This window comes from Camelus ferus, chromosome 8, assembly GCF_009834535.1.
Source record: "Camelus ferus isolate YT-003-E chromosome 8, BCGSAC_Cfer_1.0, whole genome shotgun sequence".
In the NCBI taxonomy this organism is placed as follows: Eukaryota; Metazoa; Chordata; class Mammalia; order Artiodactyla; family Camelidae; genus Camelus; species Camelus ferus.
In genome coordinates this window covers 10,748,192-10,775,580 of record NC_045703.1, presented here as the reverse complement: position 1 = coordinate 10,775,580, position 27,389 = coordinate 10,748,192, and the positions used below count along the sequence as shown (strand labels likewise).

The window sequence follows — 27,389 nt, the reverse complement described above, 5'->3', positions numbered from 1 at the left end:
CATCTGTAGAAGGACCTCAGCTGTTCTTTTCTGAACCTCTCTCTGTGACGTTAGCACTGTTGACTACCTACTTGATCTTGAAATTACCTACTGGTTTTTCCCAACCTCCTTTGTGTGTATGTGAGTGTGTGTCTGTGTGTGTGTGTGTCTGTGTCTCTGTCTTGCCTCATTCTTACTATTTCCTCTCTGATCCCTCCATCCTTCTCATTTTCCCTGATTTGTCCAACTTTTTGTTTCCTAACTTCTGAAAGTGACCATTCGCTAAAGTTCTGTTTCTAGCTCCATTCTCTCCTATACGTTTATCCTTTATTGATTTGAAATATCAAAATTAGACCCTTTTACTTTCTTCACATGCCTACGTCCTTAACTTCATCACTGTCAGCATTACCACTCTTTCGTCCATTCCAGAATTGTAACTACACAGATATCATTGACATTAGATCCATCGGACACTGTGTCTCTCTTTCCATGAGACTTCTTGTATACCAGCCTTCCCACGTGGACCCTACTCTTTCCCTGAACAGACTATTTCAACCACCTTCAGGATATTTCCATCACTCTCTAGTCTAACCTGTTATTTCATCAAACACCAATATATCTTCTATTGTCTCTTTGTGATCTAAAATTACATAAATAAGATGTCCAGAAATATGGCATTACCATCACTATTCAAATATCTTATCCAGGTAGAAACCTGAGTTCTTATATACAGCTCTTTGTATTTTGAACTCTGTTCAAAGTGGCCAGCAGGACGTGATTCCTACATGCCAGCTTGCTCTGCCAGGGTGATTTGCAGTCCTTTGTGAGGGTTCTACTTTCAGGAGTTGAACTTTGGCTTGTCTTGAGGACAAGACATATTGCTTCTGTTAATTCATAAATGTTTAATCTAGTGTGGCTGTGTCTTAGTTATAAATATCCTAATGTTGATAGGCAAATTGTCTCATGAAATTGATGCTTTAGGTTCCCCTTCTGCTTGTCAATATTAAGAATTCTGAGATTTAACGAATGCCTAATTACAAAGTTTTCTATTATTTCTATGGCAGATGCCAAGAACCTCTATATTTTTCCTGTATCCTGAAGTGGATCCTGACTCTTTTTTCTCTTGCATCTAGGACATGGACACAACCAGTTGCATTATCCCACTTATCTTAAATTTTACAACATTCCAATCCATACTTTCCATTCCATTTATTTACCTAGACAGATGGATAGATAGATAGATAGATAGATAGATAGATAGATAGATAGATTCTTTCTCTGCTTCTCTCAAAATTCTGTAAACCACAATTTACACCTCCAATATCAATACACCTTCTATTAGGTAGAATTGAATGTGTTCTTCTCTATACTGAAATCAGACAGTGATGTTTCCTATTTGAGATTTCAAGTAATATTTACAACTAAGTTCGTCTCCAATTGATAGTTGAAAATTGAGGGGATAGATAGCTGAATTTTTATAAACACCATTTCTTACAACCCACTGAATTCAGAAAAAGTAAAGAATGAGAGAATAGAGAGCATTTGAGAAATCAGATACTTTATTGGCAGCCACCAGAAATAAGTACCTACTTTGTTCAACTTTGCTGGTTGAAAAAGTGATAAATTCCACAGAATCTCGAGGTGTTCCAGAAGAAAGGCTTCCTCTGGCAGAGCCTGCAGAGTGAGATCAAATGCTTTCCAGGGCGTTGGAGTTATATGACCTTCAACGGTAATAGCCAAGTAATAAATTAGTCTTCCCAGCTGCTAGTGCATAATCATAACAGCAAATAGTACGTGAAAACTAACACCGGAACAGATAATAATCACGTAACGTAGCATATTGATCCCACTGAAGGACGAGCGTGCAGAGGCCTGAGAGGAACTCAGTGAAGAAGACATGTATTTCGTAAAAAGCCACTTGTGAAGTTAGCACGGCATTATGCAGAGACATTGTGAAGACCAGTTTAAATCACGCTGAACTCTTGGAAAGTACGAGCACTGTCTGTCACGTGGATCGTCATTGCCATGGCTTTACTGTTGGTATCAGTGAGTAGGTTTGGAACAACCATGGTTTGTTAAGCATCATTCGTCAGCAGAAGAGGCATTGTCAGGATGGACTGGAGACTTTGGCTTTAGGGTCAAAAAATGGCAGCATCCTTACCCCCCTTATTCCTTCACATTTTCTCTCTTCCTCCTTCTCTTTACTTCCCTTTAATTCATTACCCATAGTTAATTATAAGACTGCACGCATGTTAAGAATTGTAGGAATTATTGGAGTTGGTGGCAGTCATGTCCTTCTCCTTTATAACCTCTCAATGTTGTCCCATCATCTACAAGATGAAGACCAGTCTTGGAAATGTGGCCCTCAGATTCCTTCAGTAACTGGCCTCCGGTCATTTCTCTAGCCACAGTGCTTTCTACTTCCCGCCCCGCCCACTACTCTCTGAAGCATCTACCTCCCCTCCTCTCCCATTACATCTTTCTTCTGACCTAGCAATCATATCCCTAGTGTCACATGTAGCTCCACGGAACATCACACGTGATTCTTAAGACCTGGAAATCACTTTTAATGGGAATGCATCCTTTGCCATCTCGTAGTTTAATTTTCTTCAATTTGCTACCAAATTTTTGTGTATAAGTAATTCCAGCGATCCTTCCATTCTCATGTGCAGAGGCCGAGAGGATTGCCATTAGCTTTATGTACATTTCAACTCTAGTTTTTCATGTGAGAAGTTTCTCAGTCATCTGTATAACAGTTAACTCTTCTGTTATGGGAAACAGAGCTACCGTGTGTTTTTTAACGTTCCCAGAGCTGTGCCCTGAACGTAACACTTTTCAATAAGTGGTATTGAAACCAACCAGTCAATGGCTGGCTGACAAATAAAGTTTCGTGCTTATTCTTATTCTTAAACTTTCAAAGACTCCGTGTGACTTAGCATTGCTTTCAAGCCTAAATATTCTATGTGAACTATAAGAGCCCAGAGCCCTCAAAGTAATTTTCCCTTTTCCACGAGCACGAGTGTTTCCATTGGCCCTTATAGTTTTTAGTGGACACTTAAATCATATTTCTTTTCACCTGTAATAATAACAAAAATGGTTAAATTCTTACTTATAAAAAATCTGAAGTATTTAAATATCTAAACAAACTACGCATACAGAATTGGAGTATATATTACCAAAATGATAACTGGATGTCTTGGGTGCTCTCTGCTCTTGAATTAAGTTTTCTAAAGATGGTGATATGAGCCGGGCTCATAAAATTCACCTGCTTGGCTGCTTTTTTTTTTTTTTTTCCTCTAGTTCAGTTTTTTTTTTTTAACCAAACAATTCATCTAATCATCAGAAGACTCACCTTCCAGTTGCCACCATTAGTTGTCTTTCCTTGAGCAAGTCCTTTAGCCTCTCTGACCCCTAGTTTCCAAGACTGTAAAATTATGGAATTGCTGTAAATTATCACCAATCTCTTTACAGCTTCAAGACTAATGGACAAGGTTAAGGACACCTAAGAGTAGACAGTCGGTTTTGTGTCCTTTATAGAATCTTCCATTTCTAAACATTATGCTGTGCTTGTTAACATATTCCTAACGTACTGTTCAGCAAAATCTAATATAATAAAGCTAGATTCATTTTATGTTGTGTTTAAAACATCTTTTAATATTATATGCTCATGTACTTCCTTTATTTAAAATACCACTCAAGTAAACACTAAATAATTTGTGTAATTTTTAACATATAGCAAACCAAGCTAGAAAAAAAGCCTTATTAAAAAAATATTGTGTAGGTGGAATCGAACATAGCTTTGTGCTCTTACTATCAAAATATTGACTGAAATAGTTATCTATATACCTACTCCATACAAGAAAGCTTTATTTAACTCATACCATCTGGAGTCCTCACTGTTGCAACATTTCTCTACCCTCTAAAATGTTAGGGGAACCCCTGGGTATGTATCTGAAGAAAACTCTAATTCAAAAAGATACAAGCACCCCAGTGTTCATAGCAGCACTATTTACAACAGCCAAGACACGGAAACAGCTTAAATGTCCACCGACAGATGACTGGATAAAGATGTGTGCATGTACGTACACACACACACACACACACACACACACACACACACAGTGCAATACTAAGCCATTAAAGGAATGAAATAATGCCATTTGCAGCAACATGGATGGACCTCAAGATTATCATACTAAGTAAGTCAGAGAAATATACATCTCATATGATATCACTTATATGTGGAATCTAAAGAAATGAGACAAATGAACTTGTTTACAAAACAGAAACAAACTCACAAACATAGAGAACAAACTTTTGGTTACGGGAGAGAAGCGTGGAGGGGAGGGATACATTGGGAGTTGGGGATTTGCAGATACGACAGATACAGACAGATAAACAACCAGGTCCTACTGTACAGCACAGGGAGCTATGCTCGATATCTTGTAATAGCTTATAATGAAAAAGAATATGAAAAGGAATATATATATATATGTGTGTGTGTATAACTGAATCACTATGCTTTACACGAGAAATTAACACAACATTGTAAATCAACTATACTTCAATAAAAAAATTTTTTTTTAAATGTTAGGAGATTTTCAACGTTACCCCAGAGGAAAAGACTCTTCTTACCTGGATTCTTATGTAAAATAAAACTTTTCAATAATACTGTCCCCATGTATCTGAGACTGGGACTGCCACCATTATTCTCCCCTTTTTCTATAATAAAAAAAAAAAAACCTCTTTCATTTTCAGCTGGGGCATAGCCTCCCAATTTACAAACAAACAGCAGTAAAAACTCTCCGCGTCCCCGCCTCCCTTTCACCAAGGTCTATTCAGTGAGACCCAGGCAGAGTGGTATAAATGACTTTGAAGAAGTAGCCTGAAGGAAAGGGAGAAAGCTCTCTTTCCATTTAATTTTTCACGCTGGCTACGTTGGAGATGGTCCGCCTGGAGTTGGATCCATGAACTTTGTGCTTGAACTGGAGGCCATGCATGATGAAGTAATAAAAGAGAAGGAACCGGGGTCCCTGACACAGCCTCGGGAGTAGGCGACCTTCCTTCAGTTTCTCTGTGAAAGAGAATATGATCTGGAACTTTCTGCCAAACGTAACCCTGTAAATCCATCATAGATGTGTATATTTTTAGTGCATCTGAGTGCCAGGTCCTGCCTCAGCATTTCCTCTGCATGACTTTATTTAGTGTGTTACAACAAGTCTGTGAGTTAGACGTTATCATAGAAGATGTAAAAACTGAGCCTAAAAAAGCCAGCGCACCCAAGCAGAAGCCCTGGACCCTCTCTGTCACTGACTACGCCCTTACCCTGCTCTGGTTTATCTTATATTAAATAGTTATTGGCTTATATTATCATCCACTTCTCACTCAGCTGCATAGACAGGAATGTTGCTTTGTTCATTGTCACATCCCCAGAATCTACAACTCAGCCTGGAACAATATTTGTTGAAAATACAAGCATATGACTTAAAAACCCACCAAAAAATTAGCCACCAAATTGTATTGCTATCTATCGTGTAATCTTTTAAGACCAATTCTGTGTGTGTTACAACTAAGCTACATGTATTTCGCATGTCCCAGCATTTTTTTGATTCTAGGATAAATGTTTAGAAATGACATAATCAATATGTAATCTGGAGAAATGTTTCAAGAGAAAAAGAGAGAAACTCAAGACTGTCCTTTATGATTCTATGTTGTGGAATTATTTTTATTCTTAAATGTTAACCAAATTTCACATTGTCAGGCCTCTGTATATTTGGATGTAGGAGTACAGTTAATTTCCAGTGTTAAATTAGTGAATTTGCCAAAAATCACATTAAGTGTGGTTGCAGTAAACACACTTTGAACAACAAAGGATCTGAAAAAACATCAAAATTCATCCTACTTATTACTTATTTGGCTGTGAAATGTGCTTGATGATGGCCTTTTCTTTTCTTTTCTTTTTTGTTTGTTTCAATTTTCTTTTTTTTATGGAAGTCTAGTCAGTGTACAATGTGGTGTCAGTTTCTGGTGTGCAGCACAATCGTTCAGTCATGATGGCCCTTTTGACCTCCAATTTGTTTGCTGAATCGTGAAGGCATAAATCACATGCAGCTACATTCAAAAAATTAAAGTGGGTGCATGAATTCCTTCAGCCTGAAATGGGAGCAACACAAGGCTGTGTTTAAGAATAGTTCAGAGCACACTCTTCGTGAGTTCCCACTATATGGGGGGCATTGAATTTTTCCAAAGATTATCTGATGGGAGAGAGCTAATTTACAACTGTTTCAAAATGATTTTAAAGTTAAGGGTGATTATCTGTTTTATTTTTTCCATTAAAGTTTTATTTTTAAATGGAAAAAAAAAAGAGAAGACTCCCCAGGAGAAACTGAAATAAGCCCTTTTCTTTTATTTTTCCAGGCTAATGACCAGCCATAAAGTTACACTCCTTGACTGTATTTCTCCTGTCTTGATTTGGTAGGCAGAATATTTGAAATATTTAATTGGCTAGTTATCCATATTTCAAATCCCATTGCAGGCAATGAAAGCATTGATTTGATAAGAAAACTTAATGTGTTGGAAAAGAAGAATGGGTCGCGTTTGATTAAGGGTCTTTGCAAGTAAGGGTCTTTGTCAGCATACCCGACCAGTTTTTCATCTTGCTAATTTTAGAAATTTCTCATTGACCTGTGGGCCTGAGATGTCTCTTTGCAGCAGAAGTTAGGTGGGGGGAGGTAGCAGCCATTATTGTAGTTTTACATTTATAAAGGAGAGGAAAAAAGTGACATTATCTTGTGTAACAAAGTTGATGGGTGGCTTGTCAAATGTGTTCCTGCAGTGTGATCAAATAAAGTTTCACTTTAAGCCACTAATCCAATGAGATACCTGAGGAGATACAAGGTGTGGCTAATGCATTCATTTCACAGAGAAGTCACTTTATTTTGTGATGAATGCAAATACTTAGCAAAAAATTAAAGTGAATACCCATTGGAAGATTCAGCTATTTGTTTACATCTCGCTTTCCCATTCCTCCCTCAAAAAAGCTTTCAAATGGACATAATTTTCTTCCATATATATTAATTCTAGAAATACAAAAAAATCCAATCAATAGAATTAATTTGCTCCTTACTCTCATATTGCATTTACCATATGGGTAACATACCTATGCCCTGATAGCCAGAAAGCTTCGTTCCAAAATCGTAAGTGTGAATGGGAGGCAGGTGTGTGCATTCTGTCAACAAACCTTGACTGACAATCAGTAAATACTTTTGTATGATTCAGGATTATTTCCGTGTTTTGTTTTTAGAAGTTAATAATTACCATATATTGGCTTTTGGGTAAAGAAATTTTTTGCCAAAAATAAATAGACTGCCAGATACTTCTCCAGCAAAGATGGGTTCATTTGGGACCAGCAGGGAAGTGCAGTTCAGAATTGGCCACCATGGCGAGCCACCTGCAAGTCCCCACATGGCAAGGGAAGGAGAAACCGTTTATAGAGGGGGAGGGAAGGGGGGAGGGCCATAGTAACAAGGAGTCCATGGCTTCTCATTGGCTGAGTCCTTGCCGGGAAAGAGGAGGAATCTTTCTCTTCCTGTTGGGCTCTGCAGTCATCACGGGGCATAAGGGCTTGCCTTTCTGGTCTCCCCACTCTTTTTAAGTGAGGTTTCAGTTTATTAATTTTTTTTATGTAATCATCAAACAGAGCATTCCGTGGCTACACAGCATGGTTCCTTCGGTTTCATAACATTGCTGGAATTATTTTTCACATTGATCATAAGGCTTTATTTAGACCCCATTCCTAGCAAAAATACAGGATATTAGAGCGTGTATTTTGCTTGATATACTCCTCGCTCCTTCCCCTCACCCCTACTTTTTCATATCTGTGTTTGTTTCATATTATTTTGATCTTTTATTGTGTATATTTAAATGTCATCTTGAATCTTTCAATAACCAGAAAGGTAAAGCTAGAGTAGATAGGTAGATGTGTTGATAAGCAGAGCCACAGAATGACTATGCTACAGCATTTGCTGTTTTAAAGTTTTGAAGTTTATAGTCAGTTTCTCAATATCTGCCACCTGATGTGTTCAAAGCTATTACTGTGGTTCCAAGTAGAAGAATAGAGTCTTGGGTATTGAGGACCTGGAAACTGATGAGGTGTGAAAGAGACCTCGGTGAACGACCCCTGCACAGCACGTGATTTGTTATGGACGGAGTGTGAAGGGTGCTGTTTGAACGCAGCGCCCCAGCAGCCCTGCAGTGAGAGGCCAAGGAAGCTCTTCCAGAGGGGGTGGCATTTGACCTGGGGTGAGCAAGGAAGGACATCGACGCACGGGGGGAGAAGAGAGCAAAGACACAGAGACGTGGTTGTGCGTGATGGTTTTGCAAATCCTGAATCCCCTTTTCTGTTCCAGCTGTCGTTTGTGGCTAGAAGGGCATCAGAGTGCCAGCTTGGTAATCAGTGACCGCACGCAGTACCTGACCGGGGTTCTCAGCAGCCCTTGAATCTGCCATCAGTGCTGCTTGACTAGCAATTGAGTTAAAGCATCCTCTGTTCCTGCTGATTCAGATCCACTTTATTTTTCTGCCCGGCCAAAGAGACTGCCTTTGTATTGTCTGGCCATGCGTTATATTCAGGAGCTACACTGTAACCTGTGGAAGGAAATCCTGGCAAAGATCAACTGAAAAAGTGGCTAAAACGGCAGCCAGTCTGGTGACATTAGCTGTGCAGACTTGACTCCCCAAATCTGCTAAGGTTTAAAATTAAGATGAGCGCTCTCCAGCGAGCCGTGGGGAGATGACGATAAAGAAAGCTGGGTGCTGAGAAGGAAATATACATCCTGTCCCCCTATAAGAGGCCCCCAGAATCACCCATGTTTTAATTTCAAAAAGAAGGCATAGGTGTCTCAAAACAAAGTGTTACAGAACAAAAGTCCTTGTGCCCTTCGCACAGTGAGGCCAAATAAACTGAAATGTTGGAATTTGGAGCAGAGAAAGGTTTATTCCAGAGCCAAGCAAGGAGGATGGGGTGGCTGGTGCTCAAAAGACGCAAACTCCCCGATGGTTTTGGGGGGAAAGTTTTTGGGCAAAACTTGGGGTGAGGGCTGCAGGATGTGTGACTTTCTTCTCAGCGGGTGGTGATGCGGTAACAGGACAGTGTTCCAGGACTCTTGTGCTCAGCCTGAAGTTGCCATCCTCCACCTGGGTGGGGGCCTCGCTTCCTGAAGAAGAACTCAAAGGTGTTATTATGTATATTCCTTTAGGAGGAACTAGGACCCTGCCCCAGGGCTGTGCTATTGTTTCTTCTCTGTCCCTCCCTTATCTCTGCACTCCCTCCCTTCCCTGAGGGAACTGTTTGAATCTGCCCTTTGGAACTCAGGGAAGGTCAAGGAGGCTGAATGAAGCTTATTTCCTACAAACAAGTAACATGGAGAGGATCTGTAGCAGGGAGGACCCCACAGGGTCCTGCTCTGTTTCAAAAGTCCGTCTCCTCAAAAGACATTTCATGTTTACAAATGGGAAAAGTGGAGAAATCTGGCAGATGCAGCCTAAACCGAGTGATTAGAGCTAACTTCACCAGTCAGAAGACCTGCGTCTGCCCTGTACTTCCCAGTGGACCCAGTAAGACAAATCATCACTTCTGTGATGCCCCTGCAAACATGCACAGCCTCAGTCTACTCTTAAGAAAATACACATACATCTAACTTGAGGGACATTCTACAAAATAAGTGGTCAGCGCTGTTCACAGCTGTCCAGGTCACCAAACACACAGGTTGAGAGCCTTCCCAGACTGGAGACTAGGGAGGTATGATAATGAAATGCAGTGCGGGATCCTGGACGAGATGCTCCATCACAGAAGTACAGGTAGTGAATTTTGAATAAGGTTTGTAGATTAGTTACTAGTGTGTGCTAATGTTAGTTTGGTGACGTAGATTAATTGCTCTATGTTTATGTCAGATTAATATTAGGGAGAGCTGGGTGAAGGATATACAGGAATTCTGGGTACTATTTTTGCAACTTTTTGTATCTAAAATTATTTTAAAATAAAATGTTAAAAAAGAGAAAACTTATAAATTATTATTCTTCCTATTTCTTTTTGTTTTCAGTCCTGGCTTCAAAAAAAATGGTGATGAAATAAACAGGAACATAAATTTATATATGTGTGTATTTATACATATGTGTGCATATATGTATATATTTGTATATATATTTCATTCAACCCTTTCATCTTGTGAAATATCTATTGCTTTCAAAAGTTAGCTATTTTCTTTTCAGGAAAATATTGACTAATCTCAAGGTTTTTCGCCTGAACAAAGGATTTTAAGACCTACTGTAGCCTAGCCCCACAATTCTCATTAGAGACATTTGTCGACTGAAATAAATGCACAGCCTAAAAGTTAAGAGTTATGTTTTATTTGGCGAGAGGATTCGAGCCGGGATGACAGCCTCTCAGATCGCTCTGAGGGACTGCTCCAAAGAGGTAGGGGAGGAGCCAGGATATACAGGAGCTTTACAACAAAGACCAGGTAGTTGGAGCAATCAAAGATTACTTGTTATCTAAAGAAAGGCAGGCATCTCAAGTTAAAGAATTTAGCACTTTTCTGTGTATGAGAGGAAGAAAACACTTGGGCTCATTAAATTCATTCCTTTCACAAGCACCTAGCTATCTAGGGCCAGGATCCTGTCCTTTCTTATTCTGAGTCCCCTCAGGGTGCACCACTGTGAGTGGCTGCAGAGGCCGGGCTGCAGGCTTGTCTTCCCTGGGGGGTGGGGGCAGCCGCTGAAGACTTGATGGCTTCAGCCTTCTTTGTTTACTGATATGGTTTTCAGTATTGTTTTCGTTCACACATTTTAAAGACTTAGGGGAAAAAAGAACAAAAAACGCAAAACAAACAAAAAGCTATTACAGAGTTTATTAGTGACGGTCTTGTCCATTCTCTCATAATAATACTCTTGCTGATTTAAAGGCCTCCTCCCACAGTTAAAACAGAATTTCTCTCATTTCTTGTTAAAGGGGGAGCAGTGTGGGTGACTGTCTTTCACACAATGAAATAAATGTCTTAGGTCCTGATAATCCTCAAGCAAAATGTTGCTAGCCCATTAATGCTTTTTCACAGTTGACCTAGATTGTTAAAAGACATTTAAATCTCCCAAACTGATTTATCTACCTTGACTTTCTAGAATGCAGCGATCATTTTCAAAATATTCTACCGGCAAAGGAGATGATAATATAAATGAATGTGTATTCTGCCCACCTTGTTTTTAAGCTGCTACTAAATATTGACCTTATTTTAAGTATTATGATGGTTTTGGTGACAAGTACCCTTTCCATCTCCCCAAAGCCTACTAAATGGTGGACACTTTATTTAAGTGGAGGGATGGATGGGAGGCCCTAGGCTAAAGAATTTGCACCAAAGAATTTGCTTGATTGAGAGTCCCTAATGGGTCTAAACAGAACTACTTTCCAGCTCCAAAGACTACTGCCTAGGGCTATTTGCATTTGAATACTCAGAATTAGCGAGAAAATTTGCTTGAGTCTACTTCAAGATCAAGGTTCCTTGAGAAGCTAAGTGATCTGAAGGGCTTTTAACCCTTTGCTAAGGGAAGAGTCCCCACAGGGTTTGTTGGGGTTGCCAGTGGGCACTCCCAACAGAGCTGGGTACCAGTGAGCATTAGTCTTGCTTGTTTTGTCCTGTAAGATATGAAAGTAGGACTGAGCCAGCAGTCTGTGCAATTCCTGTGGGCAAGACTAGGACTGCGTAAGCGTCCACAACCCCGGGGTCCATGATGAGAGGCCAGAGAAAAGAGAAAACGTTAGGATGTAGAGTTCTCGGCAAGGTGATGACGCCCGCATAGGTGTCAGTTCTGCAGAGAAAGGAAAACAGCCTAGAAAGCCCTAGAAGGGTCCCACGGAGTCCCAAGTTGCAAGGAATCTACTCGGACAGACTAACTAGAAAGAACCCACCCCCTGGTCCTGAAAGCAACTGTGTTTAGACTTCAGGGCCAGGACAATCCCAGTGGTTTTGATGTTGAAACAGTGGTCTTGGGCGGGATAGTGAAAGCAGCTGTCAACCAACAGAGGGACTTCAGTGATGGAGAAGGCACAGTGCTGTCTGCAGCCTGTCTTGTCCTGAGACCAGGAAGGGGCTTATTGAGGAAAAGGGGAAGAGACACTGAAGGGGCATGCCCCTTATTCCTGGAACCCTCAAGGTGTGTAAATCAGTGCACCTCTTTTCAACCACTCTGGATCCAGTCTAGCCAAATAACTGAGAAGAGTGAACCCTTGGCTTCTTTGAGTCCTGTGGAGAGATGGTGCAGGTGCCTTTTCCAGAAAGGGTCTCCCCGGAGATGCCTCTGGAGGCTGCAGCACTGAGGTCCCCATCAGCACAGACAAACCCTCCGGAGGCTCTGACCGACTCCTGGCAGCAGTCACTAACAAGGGAGGGGGCTTATCAGCATGGTCCTAAAGTCTGTGATAATGGCTGGCCTTCCCTCAAGTCTCTCAGAGACGTCGTCGGCCCGGTGATTGCAATGAAAACCTATAGGGGAAACGTTTGTTATGAAGCAATAGCATCCACAGAGAATAAAACTGGTAAAAAGCCAGCCTGGAGCGTCGGTTTTTCCTGTGCCTTATTCCTGAGTGTTGCAGTCATCAATTATCTGTAGTCGGTGACACAGCTGGTAAGGATAAGGCCACGTGACACAGGAGGAGTGCAGCGCCTTGCTCAAGGTGGCCTGGCTGCAAGGCCAAGGGAGCAGTGTGTTACCTACTGTCCTACGGGCCGTGGCACATCTCAGCGCTGGTCCTGCAAGGATTTGGCTGAAAGAGGCAGCGGGAGATGGATGATGTGGTGTTAGCATGTTTTCTCCTTTGTGTTGCTAGGATGATACAAAACCCTCATTTACTTCTCCTTGCAGCCCCCTTGGGCTGTCAGCTGGGAGAGTTCTCTGTCCTTGAGTCCTTCTTGAGTGGTATCTATAAATTAAGACCTGAACCTGGCAGAGTTAAGAGTAACGAGGCTAGAGCTTCCCCTAAGGTCCCCCACCCCCGCATCCCTTTGGCGCTAGACAGGTATTTAGTTCAAAAAGTGAAAAGGGTATGAAACAGGTGATGGAGAATTGGGCTCAGAGTATCTGAGTCTTACATAGAGACGCAAGGCCTCCGATATCCAGAAGATGATCCTGCAATACTTCTTTCTACGTTTAACATTGACATCTCAGGGTGTACGTGTGAAAATCTTATCTCCGTCTGAAAAAGAGATCAAGGCTGTTGAAGCACTATGTTGCGAAGGAAGCAGCCATTGCTACATTAATGCGAAAACTTCTGTCCAAAGCCATCCATACATACTCGTAGGTGAATATTTGAACCCATCGATTCCAGGACGGAGTCTGGTACCAACAGGAGCTACTCATATTTTAAATAACAGTCCGAATCTTAGGCTCCATTAGTAATGTGCTTTCATCTGTAAAGCCCTGTTCGTGTCAGGATTCTATATAAACTGCAGCCCTGAGTAGTTTATGTCCTGCTGAAGACGTATAAACAGGAACACCTTCAGTCTGTACTTTGGCTCTGGGAAGAGGCAGAGGAGGAGGAACTGGGTACCAGTGAACAGGAGCCTTGTTTATCTTGTCGTGTGAGACATGAAAGAAAACAAACTCACAAGGATGCAAATAAGTAAGTTACCATAAAGATGTCTGTACTCAGAACCCAGAAAAAAATCGCACTCAACTTCTGGGATATAGACAGGGGACTCGAAAAGCAAGTTTTTCCTCCTCTTTCTCTTCTTTTGTGCGTGACTTTCCATAGAGAATCTGTTGCCTCTATAGGAGGCTAATTAGGTGAAGACAGTTCAGGAAGGGAAGAGAGTAACAGTCACCAAGTTGAAGCCCGTGAGAATTTATGGGGCCGCCCGCAATGGATTTTCTATGTCTGCTGGGTTCTTGAATATTTCCCAAGCCAGTTTGTGAAATAGCATCACTTTTACTTGGAGGCGACGTGGATTTCTATCAGCATTTGTCTCTTGTGTTAAAGGTCCAAAAGCCACCTTAGTCATAGGAAACCACATAGAAAACCACTGCTCTATTACCCTTCCCAGGACTCTATCTGAACCTGTATCTGTCCCTGGGAATGGTCACAGTTGAACTCTGGGACACTGAAGACAAATACATAATGGCCTGAATTAGAGAAGCTTTAACCTAGGTAATTTGTTTCTTTGTCTGAACACTGCGAAGTTGGAAATTGTACACCGTAAGTTGTATGTGCCACTCTGGGGATAAACCCTATCCGTCTTCCCACGTGCATCCTTGGGAGGAAAGCTTCCGGTTTCCTGGGGTTTTCTACATATCCTAGATCGCTGGCTACAAAAGTAGCTTGTTTCCATGGTGGGACATTAGGTCAACTTCTCATGCTCTTTGAAGAATCTGTAGTCCTCCAAATGACGTTTGCTTCAGTGGCAGATACTATGTGACAACCCTTCTTCCTAAAATCAATCAACTAAATATGACAGACATTTCTATACTTTTAATTTTTAAGAAAATATCCCTGACTATGGTTAAGAGAAAAACAGGAACACTGAAGGACACAACGAACATAATGGGAGTCTGCGACTTGGCTATGTTACGTAATTCATAAGTACGTGTGCACACTGTCCTTGGTTTTATGACTGAATCAGTAAGCAAAATTTAAAGTAGTAGTTGAACTACTTCCATACCTATGTGCATTATTAATGTTCACATCTTTAGAGGCAACTCGAGCTATACTTTCTTGTCACCGAGAAGTAAGTGTCAAAATTTCCTGAGATTCTGCAGTCTTTACCTAATAAGAATAATAATAGAACAAATATTGTGCTATATGTGTGACATACATTATTGTAATGAGTCTGCAGTAGTCAGAAATGAGATATGAAGATGGGAGAAGAAACCTGCATCTTATATGGGAGATGCTATATTAATTATGGCAGAGAAGGCTTTCTTATTATAAGCCACATTTTTTTAAGATGCTTGAAACTTTCCCATAGGAACTTTTCTCATGACAGTTTTTTGGCCTCGTAATGAAAATAAGGAGATTAGTTTTTAATGTTTTTGAAAGATTTTATCTGGGAATAAAAAATGCTTTTCTATCCATTAAGAACCTTGTTTAGGTACTTTTCTCTCTGAAACCTCAAAACAAATAGCTTTTTAATGACCTTCCAACTTGTCTCCAGTGAAGAAGTTTAGCACCTTTGGTGTATGAGGCAAAGTTTTGATTTGCAAATAATTAAATTACAAGCATTACCAATGCTTCCTCCGCAAGTTATCGTGTCCCCAAATAGCAGTTAGCTCGCTGCACCTTGCAAATGAGGAGAACCTGCAATTAGTCGGTCAGTTACTGAAAATTAGCCACTCCTGCCCAGAATGTGAGTCTTGTGCATGTACAATTTTTGTACATGTTAAAAAAGAAACCAGAGCTGAACACTAGTTGTTAGACTCTGACTTGTCTCACTGGAGTGTAAGTGAGCTCTGCTAACAAACGAGAGAGCAGTATCAAGCTGGAACCTGTGTGATCTGCTTTTGTTTAAAAATCTAAGACAGAAGCATATCATTTTCTAAGCTTAAGAGATTGGGATCCACTCAGGAGACAGAGGGTTGAGATCCAAAACGCAAAAGGTCTAGCCTGCTCATTAAAATGTTAATTACGCCATGGAGGGTTCAGTGCTGTCCTTCAACCAGGAATTTCCACCGCTTGCCTTATTAACATATAAAGAAGCCTTAGGGCTGGTGAGCAACAGAAAGATAGGAAACTAGCACACACATTTACTCAAGTGCTTGCAACACGTGCATCTTTAAAAAAATGGCAAGCTTTTGAGAAATGGATTTACACACCTTTTCCTCTTTGTCACCAGATAACTAGCCACACACCCTTACAGTTTCGAATTGGGTTATAAAATTTTAACATTTTCGTAACTGGGAGTGGAGAAGGACAAACTGCCTGTTTGTCTTCACACTGTCCTTGAGGGCAGGGACTATGTACATCTTTTAGTCTCTGCAATCCCTATAAGCTAGTACTGTGCAGAGCACAAAAAAAGGCACTAAAACTTTTTTTTTAAATTGTGTTCAGTTGATAGACAATGTTGTGTTTCTGGTGTACAGCATACTGATTCATTTATACATATATATGTTATTTTTCCTATTCTTTTTCATCATAGGTTATTACAAGATATTGAATATAGTTCCCTGTGCTCTACAGTAGGACTTTGTTGTTTATCTATTTTATGTATGGTAGTTTGTATCTGTAAATCCCAAACTCCTAATTTATCTCTTCCCTCCTTTCCCTTTTGGAAACCACAGGTTTGTTTTCTATGTCTGTGAGTCTTTCTCTGGTTTGTAAATAAGTTCATTTGTTTTTGTTTGTTTGGTTGGTTGTTTTTTTTTTTAGGTTCCACATATAAGTGATATCATATGATATTTGTCCTTCTCTGTCTGACTTACTTCACTTAGTATGATAATCTCTAGGTCCATCCATGTTGCTGCAAATGGCATTATTTCATTCTTTTTTTCTATATATACCACATCTTTATCCAATCATCTGTCAATGGAAATTTAAGTTGTTTCCATGTCTTGGCTATTGTAAGTAATGCTGCTATGACTACTGGGGTGCACATGTCTTGTCAAATTAGAGTTTTCTCTGCATATATGCCCAGAAGTAAGATTGCTGAATCATGTGATAATTCTATTTTTAATTTTTTTAAAGGAATCTCCATACTGTTTTCCATAATGGCCACACCAAACTATATTACATTTTATATTAATTGAAAAATGAATGCAGTTAGAGCAATATTTCATATTCTCTAAATTATGAAAGTTAGTATTTTATGGTGTCTAAATCATCATTTAAAAAACCTTAGTTTCACCTACCTATGAATTCATAGCATACAGTCCTTTCAAATTATATATCAGAATTTAAAATCGATTTAAGCATTGAGCATCGCTAAGCACTGAATTTTAAAAGGCCATGGTTCGTAGTTCACTAAAGTCACTCCGGCCTCTCTGTCACCCTGTCTGCGTGTGCTGTCATTGAGGGATTAAGCACAGGTTTCCATTGCTTTCCGTTGCTGCTCTCTGGTCAAGTTGACAGGTAGTCAAGAACGTTTAGCTTGGCAAATGCCAGGTGGGTGATACAAGACGTTCTGGAGTCTGGGAACAATGCTTTTGCTGTGAACACTTGTCAGCAGTAGTAGGTCCTCTACCCTCCCTTACCTAACATCTTTTCGTTTTGTGGGGAGTAGGTAACTTATGGCCTCCCACAAAAGAGATCTCGCTTCAAGTTCTCTCAAAGCCAGAATTTTGTAGCAATTACTACATTTTGGTCATTTCATATATTGTTCTTCTTGACCGTACTTCTCAGGGCACTTGTTTTCAATACTCATGATTTCCAGAGAGAGTACTTTGTGAGGTGTCCATTGATTGTTTCTTGACAGTGTTTAGGAGATAGAAAGGTCACATCTTTTCACTTCATCTCATGATACGACATGGGTTCTTTCCCTTGCAGTCTATATATACATTTTTCTCTTGATATTTTGCTAGGCATCCATGACTTAAGAGAAGTATGTGGTATAGCTGTTGACCACGTAGTTACATGATCCCAAAGAGATTTGCTAATTTGAGATTCTGTTTTCCATTCTTTAGGTCTTCATAATAACAACAAAAAATTATGGTGAAAAATCAATTCATACTATCTCTTTTCTTCTTCATGGAGGACATTAATTATTTCTTTTAACTTTGGGTCTTCCAAACCTGGACTCTTAAAGCTAGAAATGTTATGATGCCGTGAAAGAGAAATAATCTTTGATACATAATCTTGTTCATATCACAACTCCTCTGATATGGTTTTCTTGTCAGTCAAATGGTACACATGGTCATCATCATGATGTATTTATTGCATTTATACAGAACTTTCAACTCTGAGAAAAAATATTTTCATTACCATTAATAATGCCTGGCACATGTATCTCCTAAGTAAATAATTGGAAAGAATATCTATTATCTTGGGTTTTTTTCAACACTAAAATCCTAAAAAGGTAAGTAGACCATGCAACTGTCTAATTTTATAGATTAAGATACTGAGTCCTAGGTTAGGGAAAGGATTTCCTTCAGATAAAAGCACTCTGGTGGTAATGCATCAGAAACCAGAGCCATGTTTCCTGTTGCCACATCAGTGACTTTAAAAAACAAACCAAAAAACAAAAACAATAAAATTATGCAGGACAAAGAAATTTGTCTTCCCATACATTCTATAGTTGATATAAAAGGGAGGAAAATTGGCAAGCTCTTTTGAAACTAGCCACAAACAAATTCAAAGTGTAATTTTAACTAGAATTAAAAAAAAAAAAAACAGATGAAAAGAACATTTACTGAAGCCATTATTATGAAGTTTGATTTGTTACAGGAACTTAACCCCATCATCAAGTAGGTACAAAATGTTTGCAACAAGGCTTTTATTGAGCGAGCTTTCTCACTTTAAACACTGCAATGCTGGGATATTGATTCGTTTTTTAAAAATTCAATAGTTGCAAATGAGTGATATTAGGGGCTGGTGCAAAATCAGTGTGTTTGTTGAATAAATAGATGACTAGGGACCACTTGATTGAAGCAAACAGATTATTGTCTTAGTTTATATTTTAATTGAAGTCAGATTTTTCTTAGACTATGTTAATTTCATGTCCATGGGTTTGTATGTAGTAATACTTTGTTCTGCCACTTCAGTTATTTCCATTTCCTCTCTGCTAATATCCAGGTTCCCAAGCTGCACACAATACTCTGGGGAAGTGAGCAGAGAAACATCCCCCTGATACTCAAGGCTCCCTTTCTCAGAGTTCTAAGAATATCGTGTCACCCAGAAACTCATGTAGACTATGTATTTGTCCAAAGAATCCTCATTTTATTTTCGTTTTCTATGTAGGCAATGATGAATCATATTTTTGGAAGTATGATTAACCCAAGATTTAAAATTTCTGTTTCTTGAAAATAATAACTCTGATATCAAAAAAAAAAAACATTATTTCTGGCTTTATCCCAGAAATAATGCATCACAATTCTGAGTGAATTAAGCTCCAGCCCCTGCGTGATATCTCAGTTTCATGTCACCACAGTGAACTGTTGAGAACTATTCTTCCAATTTGGGTTAACATTGCAGGCGAAGCGCTTCAGTTTTTGACTTAGAAATCAGCTGACCTGTGACCCAGTGCCAAAAGCATGACTAGACCAGTTTACAGCCAAACCACATCATAATTATAATCTCAAATGGAATAGGGAAAAAAAAAAAAGTTCTGTAATACAAATAGCTGCCTTAGACGCTTACTCAGTGATTCTGCTGTTGAAATTGTGCCAGGAATTTAGCGTATAGAAAACTGTTGTGAATCATGGAGGTACCTTTTACAATGTTTTAAGAAGTATTTTTGGTAGATAATGTTTAACAGGATGGTGATTTGACTTAAAAGTGTTACGAACTCTGCAAGAATCCACAACACTCATCATCTTTTCCTAAAATGTGTAGCCTAAATTTCCAGGAGAAACAGAGCTGACTTGCACTCGCAGGTCCAGGGCTATATGCTCCCTTCTAAGTTATCTTTGCACTGGGTCTTCTGCAAAATAATGGCTAAAGCTTAAAGATGACTTTTGTCAGTCAGTGGTTAAATATCAATTTGAAAAATCTGCTTTATCACTATAAATCTGGATAGATTATTTACACAACTTTAGCAAAAGATTATGTAACATTACACCTCCTTGGTAAATAGTGGAAAGTAATAAAATTAAACATCAGTTTATGACCCTAACCATTATTAATTCAATTCAGTGGGCCGTAATGCTCCTGTTTAAGAGAAAATATTTATAGGCTACAGAAAGACTTTTGATATCCAAGAATAAAAGTCTTGGAGAATCCATTAAAAATTGGAAGTCCCTTACATTCCTGAGTCACATAGAAATATATACACACTTTGGAATCTATATACAGATTTTCCTTTCATTTATCTCCATTTGTTTTCTGGTAGGAGGACTATTTTGGTTCAAGTCATGAAAGTACCTAAGAAATATTCCTTTTCTGTAACTAAAGATGATACAAGAATTAATCTTCTGATAATCATATATTAGCTTCATATTATTTCATGTAATTTTATTTTTGGATCGCAAAAATTTTTCTTTGATTATAGAGGTAATATAGTTATGCCCATACGTGGAAAATACAAAAGTACAAAAAATATAAAAAAGCAAAAAATAATACCTGTAATTCAATACCCTGAAGCAACTACTGTAATTATTTTGCCAAATATATTTTGTCTTTTTTATATGTGTATTTTACACATTTGGAATTAATCCTCTACCAAAAAAAAAAATGAAACAGAACTATTAGGAAACAAGCGAGTTAATTTTTAATTGAAGAGAACTTGAATGCATATTGTTGTTTTATAAGTTTACAATGGGCTAGCCATGCCCCAGGACCGGCTTTGTGTCCAGGTTATCTGAGAACTAGTGTGGAAAGTAACATATGCTTAAATTTGCTCTATTTTATTTCAGTAATCCTCTTTTCAGGGTTGTGCATCTCAGCTGTTGCATATTATATCGGACTAAAAATTGGTTACTAGCCCAGATAAACAGGTTTTGTTTTTTTTTTTGAGGGAGGAAAATATCCAAATAGAATGAATTATTTTGTGATTTTGAGATGAACTAACACTCAGTGTTCAAAGAATTTTAAAGCATTTTAAAAAGAAATGAGGAGGGTATAGCTCAGTGGTAGAGTGCATGCTTAGCGCACAGGAGGTCCCAGGTTGAATCCCCAGTACCTCCAGTAAAAATTAAAATATATATATATATATTAAAAAAATATATATATATATTTAAAAAAACTTCCAAGTAAAAAGAAATGAGTGAAAAAGATTTTTAGGAGCTTCCCTTACCTACATCCAAGAATGACTTTGGAAATCTTTCTTAATCTGGTTATGGATAGAACTAGTGTATTTTTGCTATTTTTACTGGATGTACCATACATAAGGCATCAATAAACTAAAGTATATTATAGCAGTCACCTCCAGTCCCATTTAAAATTTTATCTCCATATCCCTCAAACTGTCTCTCTTTGGTCTGCCCATTGATTCTGTTCTCTCTCTTTTTTTTAATAGTCTAAACAAATTTGGGGGAAATTTCTGAAAAAAAAAAAAAGGCTTAGAATGATATAAATGAAACTTTATTCTTGAATTTTCTTTCATTTGATCAACAGCAATAGTATTTTTCCAACCTGGAAATTTCAGTAGAAGATTTTTCTTCTCTCTTTCTTTCCAATACCAACACTCTGAATCAAATTATGGGACCTCTGTCCATCGTTGCTTCATCCTCTCAGAATCTTTCTCAGTGAATTTTTTTTAACATTTTTTTAATTGAGTTACAATCATTTTACAATGTTGAGTCAAATTCTGGGATTTCTCAGTGAATTTTAAGGTCTGCCTTGGAAGGAGTTAGATTTATTCCTACTTCAAAGTAAAAACATAATTGATCAAATTTTGTTTCTGTGTTAACTCCATACAATCTTTTTTTCTTCTACTGCTAAACTCTTTGATATCACAAGTTTCTTCTCCAGAAGTCTAGTTTCCATCTGAGCCCTCCACTAAAATTGTTCTCTCCAGGGTTCTTCATGTCCTCCTCCAAGCCCACGGTGACCATTCTCACGCCACATCTTTTTCTTCCCTTAAGTATTTCACCTTTCCAATCTCCCTTTCATGAAATCCTCTCCACTTATTTTCTGTGAGATTTTAATTTCCAAAACTCTGTTACCTCTTCTGGTACATTCCTAACTCTGCCTGTGCCCTGTCCTGTCTATTCCTGACTTGGGGGGGGGGGGGGACAAAGGAATGGGAACCTGCTTTGAAGTCATGCAGACTTGGGCTCAGTTCCTGGTATAGCCATGTTCCAGCTGGATGGCCTTAGGAAAGTCACAATCTCTTGCCTCCATGTATTTCTCTTAACATATAATAAAGCCCGAGGCAGGCAGTCCAGAGCTTATATGGATGGTATACAGATTGAGATGCCCAAGTGTCTTCCATCTCTAGCTCTTTTGTCTCTAGGGTCCTCAGTTTCCTGGACAGAGGCATTAGCTCCATTTGTCAATACCATCTACCTTGATATTTCATGTAAGGATTTTTTTTTGTCAATGTATTTGAAGTATCTACCATAGCATCAATCATTGAGTAGACACTCAATAAATGTTAGCTGTTATTTTCATTAGCAGGATTATTTTTATTTGCCTATTGACTAATTAATGATGGCAGCTAGCATATTTTAATCTTTAATTATTATTAAATCATGGTGGAGATATTTATACATATTTATAAGCCCAGTAGATTGGCTTCCTTAATGTTATTCCTTCCCATACTCCTTTCACTATTTCCAATTTAAAAAGCAGCAAGAAAAAGAGATAATGCTTTGCTCATTTTAAATTAAGGTGCTTTTTTTTTTTAACTGTTGAGTTGTAGGAGTTCCTTACGTATTTTATTTTATTTATTTTGGGGGTGGGTAGGTAATTAGGGTTCCTTATTTATTTACTTTTGGAGGAGGTACTGGGGATTGAACCCAGGACCTCGTACATACTAAACACGTGCTCTACCCCTTGAGCCATACCTCCCCCCTTATGTATTTTAGATATTAACCTCTTATCAGGTACATGGTTCATGAGTACTTTCTCCCATTCTGTGGGTTGCCATTTCACTCTGACATTTGTTTCCATTGCTGTGCAGAAGCTTTTTTAGTTTGATATAGTCACTTGTCTCTTTTTGGCTTTTATTGCCTATGCTTTTGAAATGGTGGTTAGGGCTGGGAGGGGCGGGAGGAAGAAATGGAGAGTTTCTGTTCCATAGGTATAAAGTTTCAATTATCCAAGATATTAAGTTCTAGAGATCTGCTGTACGACATTGTGCTTATAGTCAACTGTATTATATATTTAAAAATCAATAATAATGTAAAGAGGATAAGTCTCATGTTAAGTGTTCTTACCACAGTTTTAAACATAAGCAAGTAGATACATAATATTACTAGCAATAAAGTTAGTGCTACCATTCTCATAAATGATATTCAGTGATCCTCAAGAGTAACATATTCTTGGTTTTAATGTGTAATTTATGGCAAAGTGACAATGACTCTACCCTTGCAGGATAATTTCCATTGACTCTCTCAAGCTCCAAAAGGCAAAGTGGAAATCTAATATGTCCACAAAATAACCTAGCATAGTGTCTTGTTTTGATGCTAAATAAATATTTGTTTAAAAATAGCAAATAAATTAATGAGGTAGGAAAATCCAACCACACTAGGTCAAAATACACACCAAGTATTCAGTCAACAGACATTTATTGAGCACCTACTATGTGTCAAGCATTGTTTAAGCAACTGGGAATATTGAAGTTAATACCACTGTTCTCAGGAAGCTTACTTCTAGTAAACAAAGACAGGCGAAAGTAAATTTAAAAATGCATGCATAAATATATCAGATGTAATAAGTTACTATCTTATACTGGGTAGTCAGTATGATCAGGGTAGGGTCCAAGGGTATGTGGGGAATTCCTGGGTAGGGTACTGATTGATTACTATATAACAAACCACCTCAAATCTTTTATTGTTCATGGTTCTATGGTTTAGTGCTTTGGTTGAGTTCAGATTGTTCATTCTTCTGCTAGTCTCGGCTGGTGTTATTCATAAGGCTACAGTCATGTGACGGTTCAGCCTAGGGATGGATGATTTCATGGATCTGATGGAAGGATGACCACTCACATGCCTGGTAGTTGGTGCCAGTTTCCCATCCTCAAGGAAGCCATCCTGGGCCAGCTCACATGAAAACAGAATTTCAAGATGGTGGGACTCGAAACGCTAAGACCTTTTGAGGCCTAGGCTCCAGGTCACACATCACTTTCACTGCATTTTTCCGCATCAAGTCATGAGCTTACGAAGCTTCAAAGGAAGAGGAAATAAACTCCACCTCTCGATGAGAAGAACTATATAGAATGTATGCCCATTTTAATCTAGTGCAATGGGGAGTTACCATCTTACACTGGGTAGTCAGTGACATCTCTTGGAGAGTGGCAGAGTCCTGTGTGATGTGAAGGAATAAGCAATGTGAATATCTTTGAGGACTACGTTCTGGGCTATGGGAATTGCCAGCACAAAATGCCAAGATGAGAAAACAAGGAGCACAGTGCAGTTGGAAATGATGGGCAAAGGCAATTGTGTTAGGAGATGAAGGTAAATAGGCAATGACACATCAGACGGTACGTCCTTGTAGGTCATTTTAAGGGCTTTGTCTTTTACTCCAAGTGAGATGGGAAGAACCATTGATAGAGTTTTGAACAGAGTGATGTAATCTCACCTATGGGTCAACAGGGACTCTGGCTGCTGTGTCAAAATTGACTTGAGGATAGGTAGGAAGGATGGAAACAAGGAGCCCAGAGATGTTCATCTAGGGGAGACATGATGGTGGCTTGAAACAGAAGGGCAGAAATGACAGCATTTTCTGGAATAATGTGTAGAATTAGTAAGGTAGAAAGCATTGTTGAATTGTAATATAGCCTTCCCATCCAGATTGTCAGCTTCTCTAAGAAAGAAACTACGTTAATTTTCTTTTTTTTAAATGTGTTTTCTGCATTTGAAAAACACTCCCTAAATACTTATTGACTAGTTAGTGAAGACTCAGATCTCATTGCTGGATTGAACATAATCACTGCAGGATGCAAAGTCTTTCAGAGTTCATCATCAAATGATGTTTGAAGACCAAAAGTAAATAGATGAGCCTATTAAGATCCACTGATACACTTCAGATTGCATTTCTACTAAATGCTGAAGGACAGCAATGAAACAGAGCTAACACAATCTGTCTGGATCCAACATCATTAAAAGCCATCCCTTGAAATGCAAATAATTCTTAAATTAACTGGACAAACATTTATCACTAAGCCCCTACTAAGTGAAAAGCAGTAAGTCAGAGAACTACAAGATACAGTTCTTGAAAGCACTAATACTCTAGTGTGCATCGAGAGTGCTAATTTTATAAAAGAAATGAGATGAACTTATCAACTAATATCCTAGTGTTGAATGGAAAGCATTAATAGGCATGAGGAGTGTTGGGAAGATCCAAGTGTGGGGTATTCCCGGAACTAGTTCCTTTCCAGGTAAAATATTGGAAATCTGGTGTCATGGTATGGATATGGGGCTACTGTTAATTCCAGGCTCAGCATGGTAGATGGTAAGTTTTCTTCCTGGTGGTAGCAAAGGTTCCATGTCTTAATTTCACCCCAGTGAATGAAGTGAATATGCTTTTTGTTGGTACTCTTCTTTTTATATTTAAAAAAATTTTATATATATATATATATATATATATATATTTGTGTGTATACTAGTATACAATACTATAGGTAGACCTTGTGATAATTGATTTAAAATATTGAATAACAATCTTCCATTGAATCTAAATATGTAGGATATAATTTTTAGACAGAAAAAAGATATATATATAAAGAGAGAGAAAAAAAAAAATATATATATAGTCCATGCCAGTGAATGAAGTATATATACTTTATGTTGGTGTTCTTTTTATAGTAAAAATTTACATATATATATGTGTGTGTGTGTGTGTGTGTGTGTGTATACTAGTGTATAATACTATATGCAGACATTATGATAATTGATATAAAAATATTGAATCATGATCTCCCATTAAATCTGAATACAGAGGATATCATTTTTGGAGGGAAAAAAGAACTTAATAACTTTTACTCATTATCATGTTTTCAGAATTTGGAATTTAAACTTTTATAATTACCCCAAACAATAAAGGACCTAGAGATGGGAGACACTTTATGTCATGAAAAGTTGGTGTAAAATCAATGGTTTTTTAATGTCATATATAAGGATATATAACTTAAAAAAACAGGATGAACACCATAGAGCATGATAATCGTCTTTAGCTAACTTCATCCATTGATAATTCATATTTTGTTAAAACCATTACATGAGATGGGGGAGGGTATAACTCAGTGGTAGAGTGCATACTTAGCATGCACGAGGTCCCAAATACCTCCATTAAAAATAAATAAATGAATAAATAAATGAACCTAATTCCCTCCTCCCACTTAAAAAAAAAATTACACGAGGACTGCATTCTGTGCGAATAAATATGACAGTCAGATCATCTTGTAACTTCATAAGACTGTTCATTAATTCTGTTTTAAACCAGATTACAACTAAATTTTAGTATTAAAAAAATCTCTAATCTAGGAATGAGAAGCCCAACTTCGCATCTCACTCTGTGACTTAAACCAAGTTTCCTAAATTCACTGCCCTCTACTTTCCTCATCTATAAAACTAAGTGATTGGTATAGATCAGTGCTTCTCAACCCTGACTGCACACTGGAATCATCTGGGAACATTAAAAAAGTAATGATACCCAGGCCTCACCCCAAGGTTTAATTTTTAAAGGTCTCCAGGTGACTTTAATGTACAGCAAGTGTTGAACACCAATGGTCTGGGTGATCACTAAGGTTACTTCTAACTCAGCTTTGTGATTTTATGAGTCACTGTCTTTTGACATAGTAACAGTTGCTAGAGATAACAAGGTACTCAGTGTCTGCAACGTCCAGAAAAGTAGAATTTACCCTCAAAGACTGTTCCTGCTCAAAATGAAGAACACTTTCTCATCTAACTCCAAAATTGTCTGTCTTATGAGAATAACCAGTACCAAGAGGCATATATACATTATTCATAATTATTTTTCATTTGGGTGTAATGTATACATTAAAAGTAGCACAGAGTCACCTAATTCTTAGAAATTTATGACATGATTGGGAAACAATTACTTCCTTTCAGTACACATACACTCTAAGGACAATGTACTCAGAAATTGTGTGTAAATTTTTTTAAAATTGCCATTGTAGCTATTTTGATTTTGAATAAATGGACCATGAAAATCCCAGGAGATAATCAACCTCCCAAAGTGTGTAATTTATTCATGATAAATACTTTACACTCTGCTGTATCATGAAGGGGAATAGACAGTTTCATGAAAGACTGATTTAAGTGGAGTAGTTAGTTATTTGGGTATCTCAAAAGGTAAAAGTTTGATTTCTTGGAACAGTTTTGAAATGTGTCACTACAAGTTTTTGCTGTCAGTTTTTTACTAACACCTTTTCATTGGAGTGAATGGATAGCTTTTCCTTTAATCTTAAATACTAGAGAATATAGTCACACGCTGTATTATTTAACTCTTCCATGAAAATCAAGACCCCAGGAATGAACTCAGATCCAAAGGGAAATCATGTAGAGTCTTAGGGAATTTGGAAAGGCCTCAGATAAATAAATGTTAAGCCTGGGAGTAATAGATTTGGTGTTCTAATTTTATGGATTCTGTGCTT

The 27,389-nt window shown here is 38.2% G+C and overlaps 1 protein-coding gene and 1 long non-coding RNA gene across 6 annotated transcripts in view; one reads left to right on the top strand and one right to left on the bottom strand.

Annotated features, from left to right (window-relative positions):
• Positions 1 to 27,389, top strand: part of ADGRB3 (adhesion G protein-coupled receptor B3) — a 685,483-nt gene that overhangs the window by 512,410 nt on the left and 145,684 nt on the right. The window lies entirely within an intron of this gene.
• Positions 16,541 to 22,553, bottom strand: LOC116665266. Its single transcript, XR_004321798.1, has 3 exons — positions 22,543 to 22,553; positions 18,697 to 18,702; positions 16,541 to 16,634 (listed from the first exon to the last, which is right to left on the bottom strand). It is a non-coding gene; the product is annotated as an uncharacterized LOC116665266 (long non-coding RNA).